Genomic DNA, 17998 nt, shown 5'->3' with positions numbered 1-17998 from the left:
CTTTCAGCCACCCAACCCTTCAGCCAAGACCTTGGAGCACTTTCTCTGCCTTGAGAGCCTGGGCCGTGGGCAGCAACATGCGAATGCACTCACCTGCCTGGCCTGCATCAAAGGGTCCCGTGCTCAACAGTCAATCAGCGCATCCCAAGTGCTCCACCGTAGATCAAGTGTGCACCTGCTGAATCCCACCTGCAAGTGGCTCCTTCCACAGGTGGTCTTTCTGGGGTGCTGGGGACAGAGAGGCAGATGTCCCTCCATAGGCTGGAGATTGAATCCCACCTTTACTGGAGACTAAAGCTGACTGCCGCCAGTGATGACCCAGTTCTGGTGCAGCCCACAGCACCCTCCCCCACACCCACTTCCCAAAGGAGGCTCCTGCAGCTTCCCAGACTCCCAGCAGGCTACAGATCCCCAGCTTGAGCGAGGAGCTCCCTCTTGGAGCCGCTTTGCTAAGTGTACCATTGGAGAGTGGTCGTCTTATATTAAAACAAACACACAGGTGTAAAGGTACAACATCAGGTATAAAGGTGCGAGAAGCATCACTGTTGTGAAGAACACAAGGCATTGCTTAGCCAAGGCTGAGCTCCTGCAATGGCCCAGGCTCTGTTCCAGGCTCCTGACAGCTCGAATGTACCAGGGGCCCTCCCAGTGCCAGCCACTGTCTGGGCCATGTGACTACATTCGTCTAATCTCCACAGCCACCTCTGGAGGCAGGAGCTTTGCCGAGTCCCGTTTTATAAATGACAAAATTGATTCACGGCCACTTCAGGCAACTTGGCCAAAGGCAGTCCCCCAGAAAGGAGCAGAGACAGACACTGCGCGGGCCTCTGGGGTCTAACCCCGGGCGGCACTGCCTCCACATTGCAGAGAAAGATCATGCTGTTTATGGGTTTATTTGGGCCATGGTTCCTGGATTCCCTTAGGAAGGCTTGCTGGCCTAAGCTTCTCACTTCTCCTCCTGACCTGGGCCTGCGTAGCATCCTGCTGCCCACCCCCAGGTACCAGCAAACTCCTCATTGTGTGTGTTTTGGGACGAAGGATGCAAGCCAGCGCTTCCCGGCCCCTCTGGCTTCCCCACGCCGCACTGTGTCCCCTTGGGCGAGCTCCTGCCCCACTGTGGCTCCTTCTGGTCGCTGCTCCTTTGAGCCAGTCAGGGGCTCCTAGAGGGCCCCCCCTCAGCCGTGCCCCAGGGCCCTGATCCCCTGCTCCCTGCCAGCCCCTGCTCCCCGCCAGCCCCGAACTCCTGAGCCCGTTAAAAGCCAGCGGCCGTGGGTCACCGTTGCCGCCTCCACTCACAGGCCGCGCCTGGCACTCGGTGGGCGCAGAGTGAGCTGGTGGCCAAGTTCAGCAGAGGACGCTGTCCGAGGCTTCAGGAAGAAACACTGAACAGTGGCAGGAATGAGCACCGGACCCGGCCACGCTGGGGCGCAGACGCCGGGGTCCAGATCAGGGGCAGCTCAGGGCACAGCCAGGTCCGGCTGATTGAGTTCTGAGACAGGGCCCCAGGCCAGTGAGAAGCTACCGCAGAAATGGACCTGTGTCCCCAACACGGGAAACAGAAAAACTATCCTAGGAAAGAAACCATAAAGGCGGAAGTGGCCAGTGCAGCATTGACTAACACTGTGCACATGCCAGGGCCACCCTAACACACTGTCACCGGCGTGGGTGCCGCAGACAAGGGACATCCAAGCCCTCGGTCTGCAGGCCGGAAGTCCGGCACCAGAGTCGGTGGGACTGGTTCCTTTGGAGGCTCTGATGAACGTGGCCCCTGCCTGTCCCCTGCCCTCTGGCGGCGCCAACAACCCCCGTTTTCTGGAGTTTGAGATGTAGCACTTCGGGGGCTGCCTGTCCCTTGGCCTTCCTTTCTGCGTATCCCTTCACCTCCTCCTCTTACAAGGACCCCCACCACTGCGTGTATTCATTCTTTTAAAGATTTATTTTAAAGGCAGAGTGACAGGGAGGGAGAGAGGGAAAGAGGTTTTCCATTTGCTGATTCGCTCCCCAAATGGACACAGGGCTGGACCAGGCTAAAGCCCGATTCTATCTGGTCTCTCACATGGGTGCCAGGGCCCAAGCACTCGGGCCATCTTCCTCTGCTTTCCCAGACATACTCGCAGGGAGCTGGATGGGAACTAGAGCAGCTGGGACTGGACCCAGCGCTCCCGTGTGGGATGCCAGTATCGCAGGAGGCTGCTTAGCCCGCTGCACACTGTGGGGTAAGAGCTCACCTGCAGACGGCGAACATAGTTACAGCAGGCCGCATTCGCAGTCCTCGGCAGGCCCATCTCTGGCAGGCACCGTTCAAACCTGCGCGGAGACACGGGTGCTGAGGTCCTTTGCAAGGCAAAGCTGATAGGCAGTGAGGTTTCCTCCCCTCTGCCCACCCACGTGCTCCCGGAGACAAACCTTGGGTCCAAAGCTGCTCACAGCAAACCCACCTCCCCAGTCAGCACCAAACAGAAGAGGGGGGGGTCAGGCACCAGGGTGCAGCAGCTCCGACGCAGTCACAGCCCCCTCCCCCCAAACTGCCTCCCCTCGCAGGCAACTGGCGACCTGGACACTCAGAGCCTTCCTGACTCAGAGTTCGGCCCTGAGTTTATTCATAAAGCTCCATTGCCAAGACAGATTTACATGAAATCATTAGAGTTTAAAAAACTCCCGCACTGTGCCTGATATATTCAGCTTATCATTCATTTCCGCCTCGCCCTTCACTTCTCGGATTCATCCATCACGGGTGACAGCCCCCTGAAGTCCTGATTTACTCTGAAAGCCACGAAAGCCAGCACCGGGCGTGCACCTGCGAGACCACAGGCTGAGGGCCTGGTTGAGGCCGCAGCCGGGCCACGCCCTCCCCACGCTGCCGGGGGAGCTGGGGTGGGGGCCCCCGGCCACTCGCAGTCAGGGCGGTTTTCTCTTGGCACCTGTGCTTACATAGCTCCCCCTGCACTCCCTGAGCAAATGCCTGGGCGGGGGCTCCTGGGGCCGTGGACACCAGGCCAGAGAGCCTGAGCCTCCTCCCAAGGTGGAGACCCCGGAGGGGCCGGAGCTTCGCTGTAGCCCTGGGAGTCAGCCTGGGGCTCAGCAGGGAGCGGGGCGGGGGCTCACCTCGGCCTGGGTGCAGGTGCTGGGGCATCCACGGGAGGGCGGCCATGTGCCAGTCCAAGGGAGGAGGCAGAGCCCGCTCTCCTCCCGGGCTTTTCTCTAAGGTCCTCTCCCCCTTCTGATCACCAACACGGTGAACAGGAAGCCAAGCGAGAGCTGGGTGCTGATTTGTTTCCAAATCAAACGATTTTAGATGCATAAATGGGAATGATGGCTCTGCTTATGATATTACCATTACTACAATTATTTTTAATTAAGAATTTTTATTAGGCCTCATCAGCAGAGGTAATGAAATGGGCTGTGACATAGATGTGCCCTCAGCTCCCGGAAGGGAGGGCCTCCGCTGGGACAGAAAGCAAGCAGAAATGATTCCCCTTGGCTGCATGGATGCGGCCACACCTCCGCCTCACAGAGGTGACGGGCACGTGCCAGCCTGGTGGAGGCTTTTCCTGGCAGTGCCTACCCCCCAGGTTGGATCAGAGTTCCCGGGCCAGCCAGACGCCCTGGGCGACCCCGCTTTTAATCCTATTGAACTCAGAGGCACAGCGTCATCACTCGGAAGCTACGCTGCCAGGAAGCCCCGGACGTGCTGGCTCCTGTCCCTCCAGGAGTGACCTGCTCCCCGGGGCGCCGGGCACCGTGGACGTCAGCCAGGGAGCATTACCCGCAGGAGCTGATCCTGAGCTGAAATGGCCCCCACGAACCGACTAAGGCTCGCTTTAATTAATGTCAAGCTCTTTCCTTACATCCGCAGCCTCTTGGAGGAGCTAACGCAAAACAAACCAAAGAGAAAAAAAAATCTCAATTGGTTGGGGGATTTTAAGAGAATTCTTTAATATCAGATTAAGCCCATTTTGATTGTAAATCTATTTTCAGCTCAACATTACCAAAGAATATTACAAGAAAACTCTGTTTTATGAAGTTATTATGATTTAAACCGTCCCCGCGTGGCTCCCCTCCTCCTGACTCGCTCCCTCACTCTCCCCTTCAGCGGATCTGAAGCTGAGCTTGCAGCTGTACACCGCCCTGCAGCAGGTTTAGCCACAGACTAAGGAGTTTTTCACAAAATACCTTTATTATTTTCTGGGTTCCACTGCAGTAGCTGGAAACAAAGCTGGGTTTAGGTCTGCACCAGGAGGGATACAGAAGGTTCTAACGGACGGGAACACTGCCACGTGGGTGGGACCATCACCACTAGAGCTCGAAGGGTCAAAGGGGTGGGATTGTCAACACTAGTGTGTGTGTATGTGTGTATGTGTGTGTATGCGTGTGTGTGTATGTGTGTATGTGTGTGTGTGGGGGGGGAAGGCTGGGAGGTTGGGGGAGGACTGTCACTACCACCAGCCTCATATCATCACCATCTGAGTTGAGTATTTCCTAAAAATCCATAGTCTATGATCTATGTTTTTTTTTAACTTTTATAATTTTTAAAAAGATTTATTTATTTATCTGAAAGCCAGAATTATAGAAAGAAAGAGACAGACAGAGATCTTCCATCTGCTGATTCACTCCCCAGATGGCCACAGTGGCTGGAGTTGATCCAGGCTGGAGCCAGGAGCCAGGAGCTTCCTCCAGGTCTCCCACATGGGTGCAGGGGCCAAGGCACTCGGGCCATCCTCTGCTGCTTTCCCAGGTGCATTGGCAGGGAGCTGGATTGGAAGTGGAGCATCCCGGCCAAGAACTGGTGCCCACATGGGATGCCGGTGCTGCAGGCGGCAGCTTCACAGGCTAAGCCACCACGCCGGCCAGGGTCACTCAGTTTTAAAGTCATTTCTGCGCCATGGGATTTCTCCCAGCAAGGTCTCCCTCAAGTGTGTGAAAAGCACCCCAGCGCCAGGTTTCGGGCTACAAAAAGAGGATGAAGGGCTTTGCATGGTGTATGTGTTTCCCAGCAGAACTCCAGCCGCACCCCGGCAGGCGGCAGCTCCAGCCGCACCCCGGCAGGCACGTTGGGAAAAGGCCGCCCGCCCTGTGTGCTGTCCAAACGCTCATCGCCTTCTCGTTCACACAGGAGCTCTTGGCCTCCGGCTCCTGGAGCACAGATTTCCAGGCCTGTTCCGGGGCCTACCTGGCCTTGGGAAGTGAAGGTGCAGGAGTGGAAGCCATGTGGCCGCGGCAGCTCCTTTCCAGCCCCTTCATCGGTGTCCACGCTTGCAGCTGGGAGCCCGGATGATGGCCGTGGAAGGCGTGTTTTCCGTGCCAGCCTGGCCCCAGAAGATTCCACCAAGCTGACCCCGTAAGCCCACAGCTGAGAGACTTCCCCAGAAAAGCTGCCCACTCCTCCCGCAGGCGCGGATGCACACGTCACGGCCAACTTCATTATCACAGAAGCAGAGATATTTTAGTAGTCGTTCCTGCTGGTCCAGAAAAGTAATCTCTGTAGAGAATAATCCACACATACAAACACATTTTAAAACATTTCATCTGAAGGCTTAGCTCTGGCCCTGGTGACCTAAGGCCCCAGTGTCATCTGAGGCAGCCGCCAGGGGTTCTGGCAGGTCAGCAGGTCACTGCGGGATTCCTAGGGGAGTCCGGATCCAGCCACGTACAATGTCGCCGTTACGTCATTCTTAGTTGTTCTGACAGCAGCGACAGTAACAGCACCAAGAGCCAAGAGCGGCCGTCACTCACAGAGCCCCTGCTCTGCTCCAAGCTCTGCCCTGGGCACATCACCACCCCGGCTCTTGAGGACAGGTGGGTGCCATGTGTGCCACTTGTTCTTAGTTGGGTGTTAGTCACGTGTTAATACTTCTGAAACTGACGACACCTTGTAACTGATAATATCTCCCAGCAAAACAGAATGCTACCGCATCGGCTGTGCACTTGAACTTTAAAACATACCACGGCGTTTTAGAAAAGTGGTGATACGGTAGTACGATCCCCATTTTCAGATGAGGTAAACTGAGGTGGATGAAGACGCTCACCCCAGGGCATGGGGCTACAAGCTGTGGAGAAGGGGCAGAGCCCGCTCCTCTTGCACACGGCAGTGTGGGTTTGATACTTTCTCACTACAGGGACATTTGAAAAACGCTGAGCTAATCCCTGTGCCCTGAGCATCCCCCTCAGAAGGAAAGGGAGAGATATGTGGGGTGCACCCCCAAAATGGGGACATTGACATCCACGAGATAACTGGCCCTGTCTAGGCCTTGGTGGCCCCAGCACAGAGCCCTGCCGCGGTACAGCTGAGGGAGTGGATGGAGCCACGCCCCCGCCAGGCGCGGGGTCAGGTGCGATTTCACAGGCGGGTTTTCCCTGCTGGCACCCCTCACTTTCTCCAAGTTTCCTCGTTTTCTGCTTTGCCCCTTCCCTGAGCATCTTCTGATGACTGGAAGCTCTGTATTGCTCACCTGCTGGACAGAATCCACCAGGGACCACGGCCGCGATCTCTGACGCAGTCCAACGTCACCCCGAATCCATAGCTGTCCTGGTTGTCAGAGGCCGTGAGACACACCCCGCCACAGCGTGCGTGGTCCAGACGACACACGCTGAGCGGGAAAGCCCTGTCAGATGACCGGGACAGGTTAGAAAAGCCATCGCATCCGTGTTGCTTTATCCTTGTGTAAACAGCCCAAGGTGTTTGAGCCCTGGGACACAGCTAGTGCAGGAAGTGACGGCTCTAAGGAAAAGAAATCTCCTTCCCAGGACTTCCTAACGTCCTAATGGCGCTGCCCCCAGGACGCCTTCCAAGACCATCTTGTTGGAAATCAAATTGCTCACGAGGCACAGGCACCATAGAGGAGCAGGTGGGCATTTGGGGAGTGAACGAGCAGATGGAAGGTTCTCTCTCTCTCTCACACACACACACACATACACACATACTCCCACTCTATCTTCCAGGTAGATTAAAATAAATCAATAAACACATTTTTTCAAGAAAGAATCTCCGTGGGCCGGCGTCCGCTCGCTGTCCTGGGTGGAGCAGCAGGCACAGGGGGCAAGGAGGCGGGCGGGATGCCGGGTTTCGTGGCAGAACCTGCTGCTTCCCTGAGGCCACAGCGCCCAGCATGGACTGCACCTGTGCTCCAGGTCAGGCCTGTGCCCACATCGGCCATGGCAAGGAGCCAACCCGAGCCAGCCAGCTGGCTAAGGTGCTTCTGCTAAACACGCTGGCCAAACGTCGTGGGGCTTCTGCTACTTTATGAAACTGCATTGAAAAATGCAGCAACAGCCTTCTGAGGGGTCACTCCCTTAGAAACTTCTGGAAGACACCAGTTAAGGCTGACCGCTGTCCAGGGAGACTGTGGAGGCCAGGGGCTGTGTCGAAGGAGGGGAATGGCCCAGGAGGGACCTGGACACAGGCGTTCCCCCCTGCTGGCAGTGGCCTCAGGCTGAGCTGCACTAGGACCCAGTCTGCTACCTTCACACTCCTCCCAGGACCCACCACGACGGCCTTGGCTGTTGGGGCACCGCACCCTCGTCACAGGGATCACACTCCCTGCCCCCACGCCCCAGGCCTGCTTTGGTCCGCACTGCGGTTCGCTCCAGAACATCGTCTCCACTGAGGTTTAAAACCCTGGGTCGGAATCTTCCTGGCAACGGAGAGCCCATGACTTGGACAGGAAGTCAACGTTCCCGCTCACGCACGCATGGCGGTTCTTGGGGGAATCGCACTGGGGTTCTTCAGACCTCGGGGTTCCTGATGGAGCAGTCAGGAGGCAGAGCCCTGGCACAGAGCTGAAGGCTGCTGGTGCGTGGCTGCTGCTATTTCTCGACAGGCAGGGCTATGGGCTTCACACCGGACCCCTCTCAGTGCCCGCACATGGCGCTGGACCTGGAGCTCATGCCACACCGGAGACACTGCTCAGTAGCGCCCCCACCTTGTGATCTGGGCAAGGCAGCCTGGGATTCTCAGGGACGGCTGAGCTCCCCTCTGTAGGACTTGGGGGCGGATTTGACTCCTGCCTTGATGGCAAAGGCACAGCACCTTTGGTTACATTGTTACTAATTTTCATTCCGGTTGTCACTCAAATAAGTATTGATGGGTAGAGGAGAGGTAGCAGGGCAAAGACCCGAGAGACCAACCCACACTCAAGCCCTCCCACCAGCCTAACAGCCACATCACGTGATTATGGTCGCCACTGTGGATTCTTAATTTTCTGGCAACAGCGTTTAACATGAAGAGAAAGAGAGAAAGAGAGGGGGAGGGGGAGGGGGAGGGGGAGGGGGAGGGGGAGGAAGAATGAAAGGGGATCACTCATTTTAAATAAGGCTCACTAAGGAACACCCCAGAAGCAGTGGCCTAGTGGCCATGCCACCCAGCACTGCCAGCTCCCGGCAACACCTCTGCCTTGTCCATCCTGTGCCATGGAGAGCCCCACTCTGGCCAGCTCTGCACATGTCCTGATGGACCGGCTCTTGCCCATGAGCTGCTGACAAGTTTCCCAGGGGTCACCTTGGGCTTTTCCCAGCGGCATCTGTACAGGTGGAGGTGTCGGGTGGTACCTGAGCATCGGGGGGTCCATGGGGCTGTGACCAGGCGCGTCCCCTTGGATGGCAAGCAGGTCACTCAGGCCGAGGGCTCTGCTGTGCAGATCCCCATGCTGCTTCCTTGCTCGGTTCTCCTGCGTCCTGTCTGCCACACTGCCAAGGTCAGGACCAGCCCTCAAGGCCTTGAAGGAAGCTGCTGGGGGCCACGCCCTGAACAACCTCCCTGGAGAACTGCCGTGGCTGTTCTGAGGACAACCGAGGACAGCTTTCTGTGAGCGGAGCAAATTCCTCCTGGGCTGGTCGATGGGTCTGGACTAGCAGGTGGGTCTGCGCCACGGCGAAGCTGTCCGTGAACTCAGCCTCTGCAGGACACAGCGGAGGTGAGCAGACGTGGGCCCAGCCACCCGCGAATGCCGCTGCCCCGGAGCTGTTACCCAGAAACCACACACACTCACCAGTTCCTGCTGTGGTTTGCATTGTGTGCCCCCTAAAATATATGTTGGCACCCCAGAGTGTGGCTTTATTTGGGGACAGGGTCTTCACAGACGTCATCAAGTTAGAATGAGTTCCATTAGGGTGACCCAAAGCCAAGGTGATAGACGTCCTTGGGTAGAGGGGGAACTGGACACAGAGACGGACAGGCACAGGGAGCAGACAATGTGGGGAAGAGCCCCACACACAAACCGGGGGCCGAGGGATGCACCAGCAGCCACAAAGCCCCGGGGGCCACCAGGAGCCAGGAGAGGGGCAGGAATAGAGCCTTCACTGAGCCTTCGGAGAGACCTCGATTTCAGACACCTGGATTCTAGAACATTCAGTTCAGTCGTCTCAGCCCCTGGTGTGTGGCACTTCCCAGCTCCCTGACAGGCCAGGCCCCCCAAGCATCCACGGAGCGGGGGTCCTGGTCTCTGGAGCTGCTGTTTCCTGGCCCCAGCACACCTGTGCCCGGCTCACAGCGTCCACCACGTACATGGTGTGCAGCCACCAAGATGCCGAGTTCCTGGCAGGAGCACACCCAACCACGTCGTCCCACTGGGGCAATGTCACCCTGATGTAGGGGATGAGGACAGTCTCCACCTCCTCTGACTGGCAGAGGCCACCCAGGGCTAGCTAGTGCAGCCTCACTGACAGGACGCATGGCTCCCAGCTCTCAGAGGTCGTGGGTCACCCAAACACTTCCAGTGGGGACCTGGAGTGGGGTGGCTGTTACGTAGTGAGCACAGTCAAACCAAACTCACAGAGGCCACAAGGCCCAGTCTCCGGGCAAGCCATGGAGAGGCTCGAAACGTCACACAGGTCTTTGTCCAGGGGTAACTGACCTTGTGGCAGAGGGATTAAGCTGCCCCTTGGGACGCCCACATCCCTTATTGGAGTGTTGGTTTGAGTTTCAGCTACTCCGCTTCTGAGCCAGCCTCCTGCTGATGTCCCTGGAAGACAATGGGAGATGGTCAACAGCTTGGGCCCCTGCCTCCCGTATGAGAGATCCACATGGAGTTCCTGGCTCCTTGTTTCCGCCTGGCCCAGCCCCAGCTCTTGTGGCTGTCTTGGGGGGAGGGGGTTTAACCAGTGGATGGGAGATGTCTCTTCAATCTTTCTATCTCACTCCCCCACACCCTGCCTATCGCTCTACTCTCCAAATAAATAAATAGTCTTATACAAAGAAAGACTGCGTGCCTGGGGAATGCCTGTGTCCCCTGCCCAATGTCTGCTCTGCCCTCCTTCATTCCTACCCCATTCCGGTCCCTGCCAGCAGAAGGGTGGGCTTGTACCCAGCTGACACACGATCCATAACTGCACTGTCACTTAGGATCTGGGTTCAAGATGCAGGCTGGGTTCTGGCCTGGGCAGTGCAGCAAAGCCAAGGGTAACCCTGGAGTGGGAGAGCCCAGAGCCCCTGACAGGAGGGCTTAGAGTGGCACTGACTGCTTAGGCTATGTCCTGGCACCCAGCCTTCTGCCTGGCCCAAGAGCAGCGCTCAGCAAGCATGTGTGTGTGAACTGAATGACCAGTGTTTGCCAGGTTGTCTTCCTGGGCCAAGAGAGCTGGGAGAAGAACACATTCCCACCAGACTCATGCAAGAATGGAGAGTGCAGCGCCCAGGCCTGCTGACCAATGGCTTCTGTACCAGGCCTAGGGAATGGTGAGCCAAGCATGGAGAGTGTGTGTGAGTTTGTTGGGTGCAAAAAGAGATAGCAGTGTGCAAACATGCAAGTGTGCACACAGGGGCAAGGGGAGGAGAGTGGGGCAAGAGTGGGGCACCTGAGTACCCCAGAGGGATCGCCATGGCAGGAGAAAAGGTGGGTGCTGGGCAGGGGGGCGGACTGGTGACAAAATCCTGGCCCAGGAAAGGGGGAAGCCCCGACAAACTGTCATACAGGAGGGAGCAACACATGGGTCAGCTCTGACTGCTCTGGAGAGAAATTGATGGGGAGACCTGGAATACAGAGCAGTGGAAAACCAGGGAGCCTGCGCTGAGAGGCAGGGAGGAATCACTTCTCCCTTCACCCAGCGACAGCGACAGCTCAGCCCCGACGAGGACAGCAGGGTCCCTGGCCGACCATGCCAGTCGGTCACACTTCCATACTCAGCTACTTCCTTCCTTCTCTCAGTACACTGACGACCCTGAGCAGTTTGTGAATGTCCTTGTCATCAAATCCGCGGGACGAGGGGCTGCAAGGATCCAGTGGCTTGTGGAGGTTCCACCCCTGCCACCCTAAAGCGTTCCCAGGTGTTAGCTAACCACGCATGCCTGGACACGGCACCAGACGGATGATGGCAGTGACATCTGTGACATCGTGCAGCATTTAAGCAACGGGGTTTCAGCACCACCCTTAACTACATGGTCAGGTAGTTAAGTCCTGAGATGCCTCCAGGCACTCGTCTGCGAAGCTCCAGTGGCTTCAGTGGCCCAGGCTGGGGCAGGTGTAGGGCAAGGTGCACCTGAGGGGGAGAGAAGCTGATGGCAGCACAAGCTTGGCTTGGCACCTTGTAGGTAGATGCTTAAACACCGTAGAGCATGGAACATCTTGGAGTGGAAAGGTTCCATCTTGGAGGAGTCTCCTGTGAGGCTAACCAGTAGGATGCAGGCGTTTGGGTTCCAAATCTACCAGAGCACTTGGCCCCTCCCGTGCGCCCTCCCCGAAACAGTCCCCGGCCTTTCTTTCACACCTGCTGCTGCTCTCAGGCAAGAGAAACCTGACCCCTGCACGTTTCTTTTCTGTCGGTGACGGAAGACCAAGCTGCGCGTTCCCAGGTGAGTGGGGCATAAATTCAGCTGGAACGTTCTGTCGTTAATCAGACCTCAGGTCTGGAGAAACGATCCGCGTCTTCAGTGCATCAACTGACAAACGATTCATCTATGTACAAGGAAGGAGAAAAATGCGAAAATGGAGGAGGAGAGCCAGGTGTTTTCCAGCCAACTCCTCCTTGGCTTTTGTGATTGGAAAGCAGGATAATTTAACAGAGACGGGCTGCGCTGTGTGCACAGTGCACGCACACTTCCTCTGGTTCAAATGGGTGCGTGACGGTGGGGAGGCCGAGGGACAGCCGGAGGCTCCTCTCCACTTGGAGAGTTGAGGCACATAAACCCGGGAGGGAGATGAAACTCAGGCCTCAGAAAGCTTGCCCAGCCCCCGGGATATGGCTGTGAAATAGAGCCCTGGCTGCTGGTGCCCCACGCTGGAGCAAGGACTGGTGCTCCGTCACCTCGCGGACCCGGTGCCAGCGCTGACTGAGCGCGGCTTACAGGGAGGTTGGGAGAGGCGCAGCACTCCGTCAGGGTCTTGCTGCTTCTTCCAACAGTCAGGGGCTATTTGCATAATGCAAATAGAAGCTCCTTCCTGAAGTCAAGGCCAATGTGCCCACGGACCTTCTTGCTCCATTAAAAAGACAATTTTATCTGTGAAATAATGGGAGCTGCCAGACTCGGCTATGGAAATGGACGATTTTACGTATTTCATTTTGCACAGGAATGTGTTTTAAATGAAATACTACCTGACAGATACATTACTTGGCTTTGTGCATACAACAGATTGATTTAGTGTTCCCAGCAGCCCAGATGGCTGGCGACAACTTTGTAGGTGCTTAAACATCTTAGTACATGAAGGCAATTGCTGCTCTAATGCAAAACAGTTGTGGAGCGACCCCCGTGTGTAATCTTTCTCTCTAACCTGGGAAAAGATCAGCCTCGGAGTAGTGAGACACAAACGGGCCCGGGGAACCCACGTTTTCCTTAAAACAAAAGGACAGTTATATGTGCCGTCGTCACGGGGTAATAGTGACCCCAAACTGAAATGCTTGCGTCGAGATTCAGAGCAACGGAACGCTCCCTGCTCGCGCGTGTGGACGGACACGCTGGCAATTCTCTAATTTTAAATGCGATGTGAAGAGGACAGCTGGAAATTTAGTTAGCTGCTCTCCCAATTCCCAACAAGAACAAAAACGCGCCAACCCTAAAGGAACCTCTCTAGGCATGTATATGGGCAAATTAACAGTCGAGGCTGAAAACATATGTCGTACAGAAGCAGTGTCTTAATAATAATAATGCCAGGCTTGGTGTCCAGACCACGGGACCATCCTACAGGTGAACCCACTTTATAATGAGAAACTTGTGCTACTAAATTACCTGGACGGAGGCCAACGCGGATTTGCCTAATGCCAAGTTTTGCCTGGAGGAAATGGTACAGGAAACGAAACAAAGCACAGCATTCTGCTATTGAACCAGACCTTCAGAGAAGGACAGCAACAGGCTCGAGGAGCCTGAATATCTGCACCGGGGAGGCTTCGAGCCTGGGGCTCCGGGCTGCAAAGCCAGCAAGGCACGGGCCCAACACACATCTGTAAAACTGCTGGTGTTGGAGTAGGAGACTAAGAAGTCAAGGACCAGGGACTGGGACAAGCGGACAAATAAGGTTAAAAATGAATCTGTGGGGGCTGGTGCTGGGGTCCAGCAAGTTAAGTCTCCGCCTGCAGTGCCAACATCCCATATGGCTGCAGGTTTGAGTCCCGGCTGCTCCTCTTCCAATGCAACTCTCTTCTAACGGTCTGGGAAAGCAGTGGAAGATGGCCCAAGTGTTTGGGACCCTGTACCCATGTGGGAGACCCGGAAGAAACTCCTGCTTGGTTTCGGATTGGCTGGAGTTGTTGGGGCCATTTGGGGAGTGAACCAGCGGATGGAAGACCTCTTTCTGTCTCTCCCTCTCACTGTCTGTAACTAAGCCTCTCAAATAAATAAATAAATAAATAAATAAATAAATAAATCTAAAATAAGTAAATAGTAAATCTATGTACACAAGCTGTGTTTATGCCTGGGGTGTGTGTATGTGTATGTATGTTTTGCTTACATTTTATCTTAAGTGAAGGTGAGATACGTAAAAGTATAAGTGATTGGCTGGTGTGCCTACAATAAATGTGCGAATGAACGTCCATCACTTAGGGGTACAACCTTGTATTTTTGAGTGGCTCCATAGAAATTAGACCCTCGGAATTCTAACAATAAGAGCGAGTCGCGAGATTCCTAAACTTTTTAAAAGCCCTTGAAGAGCAAAAGCAAGGGAGGGCCAGTTTGAGCCTTTGCCTGCGCTGGGATCAGTTTCCCTGGGGATTATTTTTGGGTCAATAACTAGAAAAAGACTCTGCTGGGAGCAGGTGTTTGGCCTGGCGGGAAGCCACCTCGTGGACGCCTGTGTCCCACACTGGAGCGGCCAGGTTGAGCCTCTGCCCGGTGCCAGTCCCAGCTTCCTGCTCATGCACACCCTGGGAGGCAGTGGTGACGCGGTGAACGGCCTCCTGCCCCCGCGGGGGGAATCTGGGTGAAGTTCCTGGCTCCTGTCCACGGCCGACTCTAGCTGTTGTGGGCATTTAGGGAGTGGATCAGCAGAGAGGAGTGCCTTCTGGGAGTTTTCTCCCTCTCTTTGCTCCTGTCTCTCAAATAAATAAAATACAATGTAAACAGGAATAGTTGGACTTACGCACTTTCTTCTAGAAAGAGCAGTCTCTCACTAGCCCAGAATTTGAGACTGGCAAGGTCAGCTTCCCACGGCTTTTCTGCACACGGTTGGTGCAGAGTAATGTGCTCCATCTCTGAATGGAGCGAGTGTGTCGACCGTCCACGAAGGTCCAGACCTAACGCTGCCCCTGAGAATGCGAGCTGCAGTGCGCCATGTCCCCGGGACCCTGTAGGTATACCTCCAGATTCTACAGGGGAACTTTGACAAGTTAAAGGAAAATGTAATTAGGGGCCGGTGCCGTGGCTCACTTGGTTAATCCTCTGCCTGCGGTGCCTGCATCCCATATGGGCACAGGTTCTAGTCCCGGTTGCTTCTCGTCCAGTCCAGCTCTCTGCTGTGGCCCAGGAGGACCCAGGATGGCCCAAGTGCTTGGGCCCTGCACCTGCATGGGAGATCAGGAGGAAGCACCTGGCTCCTGGCTTCGGATCGGCGTAGTTCCAGCTGTAGCGGCAATTTGCAGGAAGTGAACCAACAGAAGGAAGACCTTTCTCTCTGTCTCTCTCTCTCACTGTCTATAACTCTGTCAAATACATTTTTTTTAAAAAACAAGGAAAATGCGAGCCGGCGCTGCGGCTCACTAGGCTAATCCTCCGCCTTGCGGCGCCGGCACACCGGGTTCTAGTCCCGGTCGGGGCACCGATCCTGGCCCGGTTGCCCCTCTTCCAGGCCAGCTCTCTGCTGTGGCCCGGGAGTGCAGTGGAGGATGGCCCAAGTGCTTGGGCCCTGCACCCCATGGGAGACCAGGAGAAGCACCTGGCTCCTGCTATCGATCAGCGCGGTGCGCCGGCCGCAGCGCGCCAGCCGTGGCGGCCATTGGAGGGAGAACCAACAGCAAAAGGAAGACCTTTCTCTCTGTCTCTCTCTCACTGTCCACTCTGCCTGTCCAAAAAAAAAAAAAAAAAGGAAAATGTAATTAGAAGAAGTTTATTTGGGTGCAAAAAGGCTTGAAATCCACGCCTGATCTTTTCCTAGTGTGTGCTTTTCACGAGCTTTCTGAAGGCCTCTCGTGATTATAAATCGATATGCAAATGTAGCAGAGAATGAGCGTCAATCTGTAGGCCTGCTGGAGCCTGCACCGAGGGTTCCTGCCGTGCCCAACGTCGGCTGCACTGCTGCTGGGAACAGAGCGGTTTGCACCACTTTTCTCAGGGCAGGAGACCCAGGAGCCTTCCCTTCCGCCCCGGCGGGGTCTCATCACAACCCCGCGTATGCAACACGGCAGGGGGCTGGGGACAGGCAGAAGCACTGGGCATCAGTGAACCTGGAAAGTAAAGCCCGGTGTGGTGGAAGGAAGGCGTTTGGGCCGTAAAACCAAAAAACACAATCCTGCATGCTGAAGTCCCGAAAGGTTGAATTCTGTAACGTCTAAAATCCCGAAAGATTAACATCTTCAAAATATAATTCTGGGTAAAGTAAGTTATTACGTTATTTTGAAAACCTTTATTTACATTTACTTGTATTTCTATCTGAGAGTCAAGGAGTGCGAGTGGGCATGCGCCCCTCCCCCGTGCACCCGCTGGTTGCCCACAACCGTGTGGATTTGACTGAGTCTCTGGGAGCCAGGAACTCAGTCCAGGTCCTGCCACGGGGTGCAGCAGGAGCCCAAACACGCAACCTATCAGCACTGCCTCCCGGGTGCACAGTAGCAGCAGACTGGGGTCAGGGGCCGAGTCATGGAGCCTATCCGGTATTCTAGTGTGGGATGGGGACTTCATCAAGGTCTTAATATCGGGGCTACGTGTCTGTACCTGTTTACACTTTTAAGAAAATTTTTACAAGAAAAATTTTTAAAAAATATATCATTATACTATATAGCCCACTTTACCCAAAACATAGTCAATGCAAATATACATATTTTTGTACAGTACACTTTGACAACCAAATATACTAATAGTGAACAAAGAAAACAGTCATGAGCAACGAAACCACATTTCTAAAGAAACAGGTCTGAAAGTGAAATGGTGCACGCACTGACCACAGTTGGTAACTGTGCACCTCCCCGCCCGGCTTCACTCCGTGGGTCATCTGACATCTGACGGACAGGCTTGAGAGATCCATCGGAAGCCAGGCCGGATCATGGCTGCGCGTGTGGTCACCGAGAGCTGAGCTCTTGAGACACTCTCTCTACAGAAGGCGGAGGGACAGACAGCTGCCTTGCGGTGGGCGGATCGGTTTCCAGGCTGAAACGCACCCACGCAAAGCCTTCGCAGGGTTGTAGTGAGGCACTTCCCCCAATCCGGCTGGCGTGCAGTGGTTAGAACCCTCGGAAGGCCCTCGCGCAGCGTGTACCTCCAGCAGTGGAAGCGAGGCGAAGGCGAAGAACGCAGAAGAGTGAAACGTGAAGATAATGCTGACCAGTGAAGACGGGGGGGGGGGGGGGGGGGGGGGGGGGGCGGGGCGGGGCCTGACCAGCAAACAAAGGCAAGCAAGTCCAAAGCTCCAAGGCTGAATCCCAGTGTTAGCTTCTCAGCACTGAGGGTCACAATCTTTCAGACTGTGATTTGGGGACTGAGTTATTTCGATCATTCTGGATTCCAGCACTCAGGGTATCGTATTCCGGATTCTCTTCGGGGATTACAGTGCATCCTGGATCGGCTTGTCTCTGGTTAGGAAACAGCAGCACAGGAAGCGGCTGAGCTGAACTGCAAACTTGATCCCACACAAGCCAGGCTCCCCGGGCCACCCCCGAACAAGAGGAGGCGCGGTAGGGTGAACAGTTCACCCCGGAGCTGCCACATCCCAGGCCCCTCCCTCCTCCCCTCACTCTGGGCCCCTTGACCTGTGGCAGGAATGTTTATCAACCAAGCACAGAGCCAGGGCCCACAAGGTGAGCCAGCAGCAGGCCCGGGGCTGAGGGGCGAAGCAGGCCCCTCATCTGCAGAGTGCGTCAGCCGTGAGCCCAGGGAAATTTCCCAAAATAATTGAGATCAGGACACGGAAGGGAAGGAGACATCCGAGAAAGGTTTGCTCGCAGAAATGGAGTCCGAGAGGAAAACACAAACTCCAAGAATCAAGCAAGAAAACCAACAACTAAATTGTAATGAGAAAGAAGTAAACACATATTGTGACAAATATCTGTACATTGTGTGAAAACAACAGATAAGAAAATACCTCCTAAAAATCCGAGAACGATGCTGCTCTACGTAGCCGATGCACTGTCCCCCAGGAAACATCGCGGATGAAAAAACATGAAAATGCCCCAAATTCTGCAGACCGGTTGCTAAGTCAATAGACATACAAAAACACACCGCTTTTCTGTCTCTGATTAAAATATAATGAAAACAAAGCCTGGGTCGGTTGCTGTATCCTTACTAACAGCAGTTATTAATAAACGGGCCCCAAAGGAGACCACCTGTGAAAGTTCAGAAATGGGGGTGGCGGGGGGTGCAGGAAATAATACATGATAAAGTGGCATTTTAAATCAGCGGCAAAGGAACCGATCATGTTTACCGTCAGCACAA

This window comes from Lepus europaeus, chromosome 17 (genome assembly GCF_033115175.1).
Source record: "Lepus europaeus isolate LE1 chromosome 17, mLepTim1.pri, whole genome shotgun sequence".
Classification (NCBI taxonomy): Eukaryota; Metazoa; Chordata; class Mammalia; order Lagomorpha; family Leporidae; genus Lepus; species Lepus europaeus.
Note: the sequence above shows the minus strand (reverse complement) of the source record.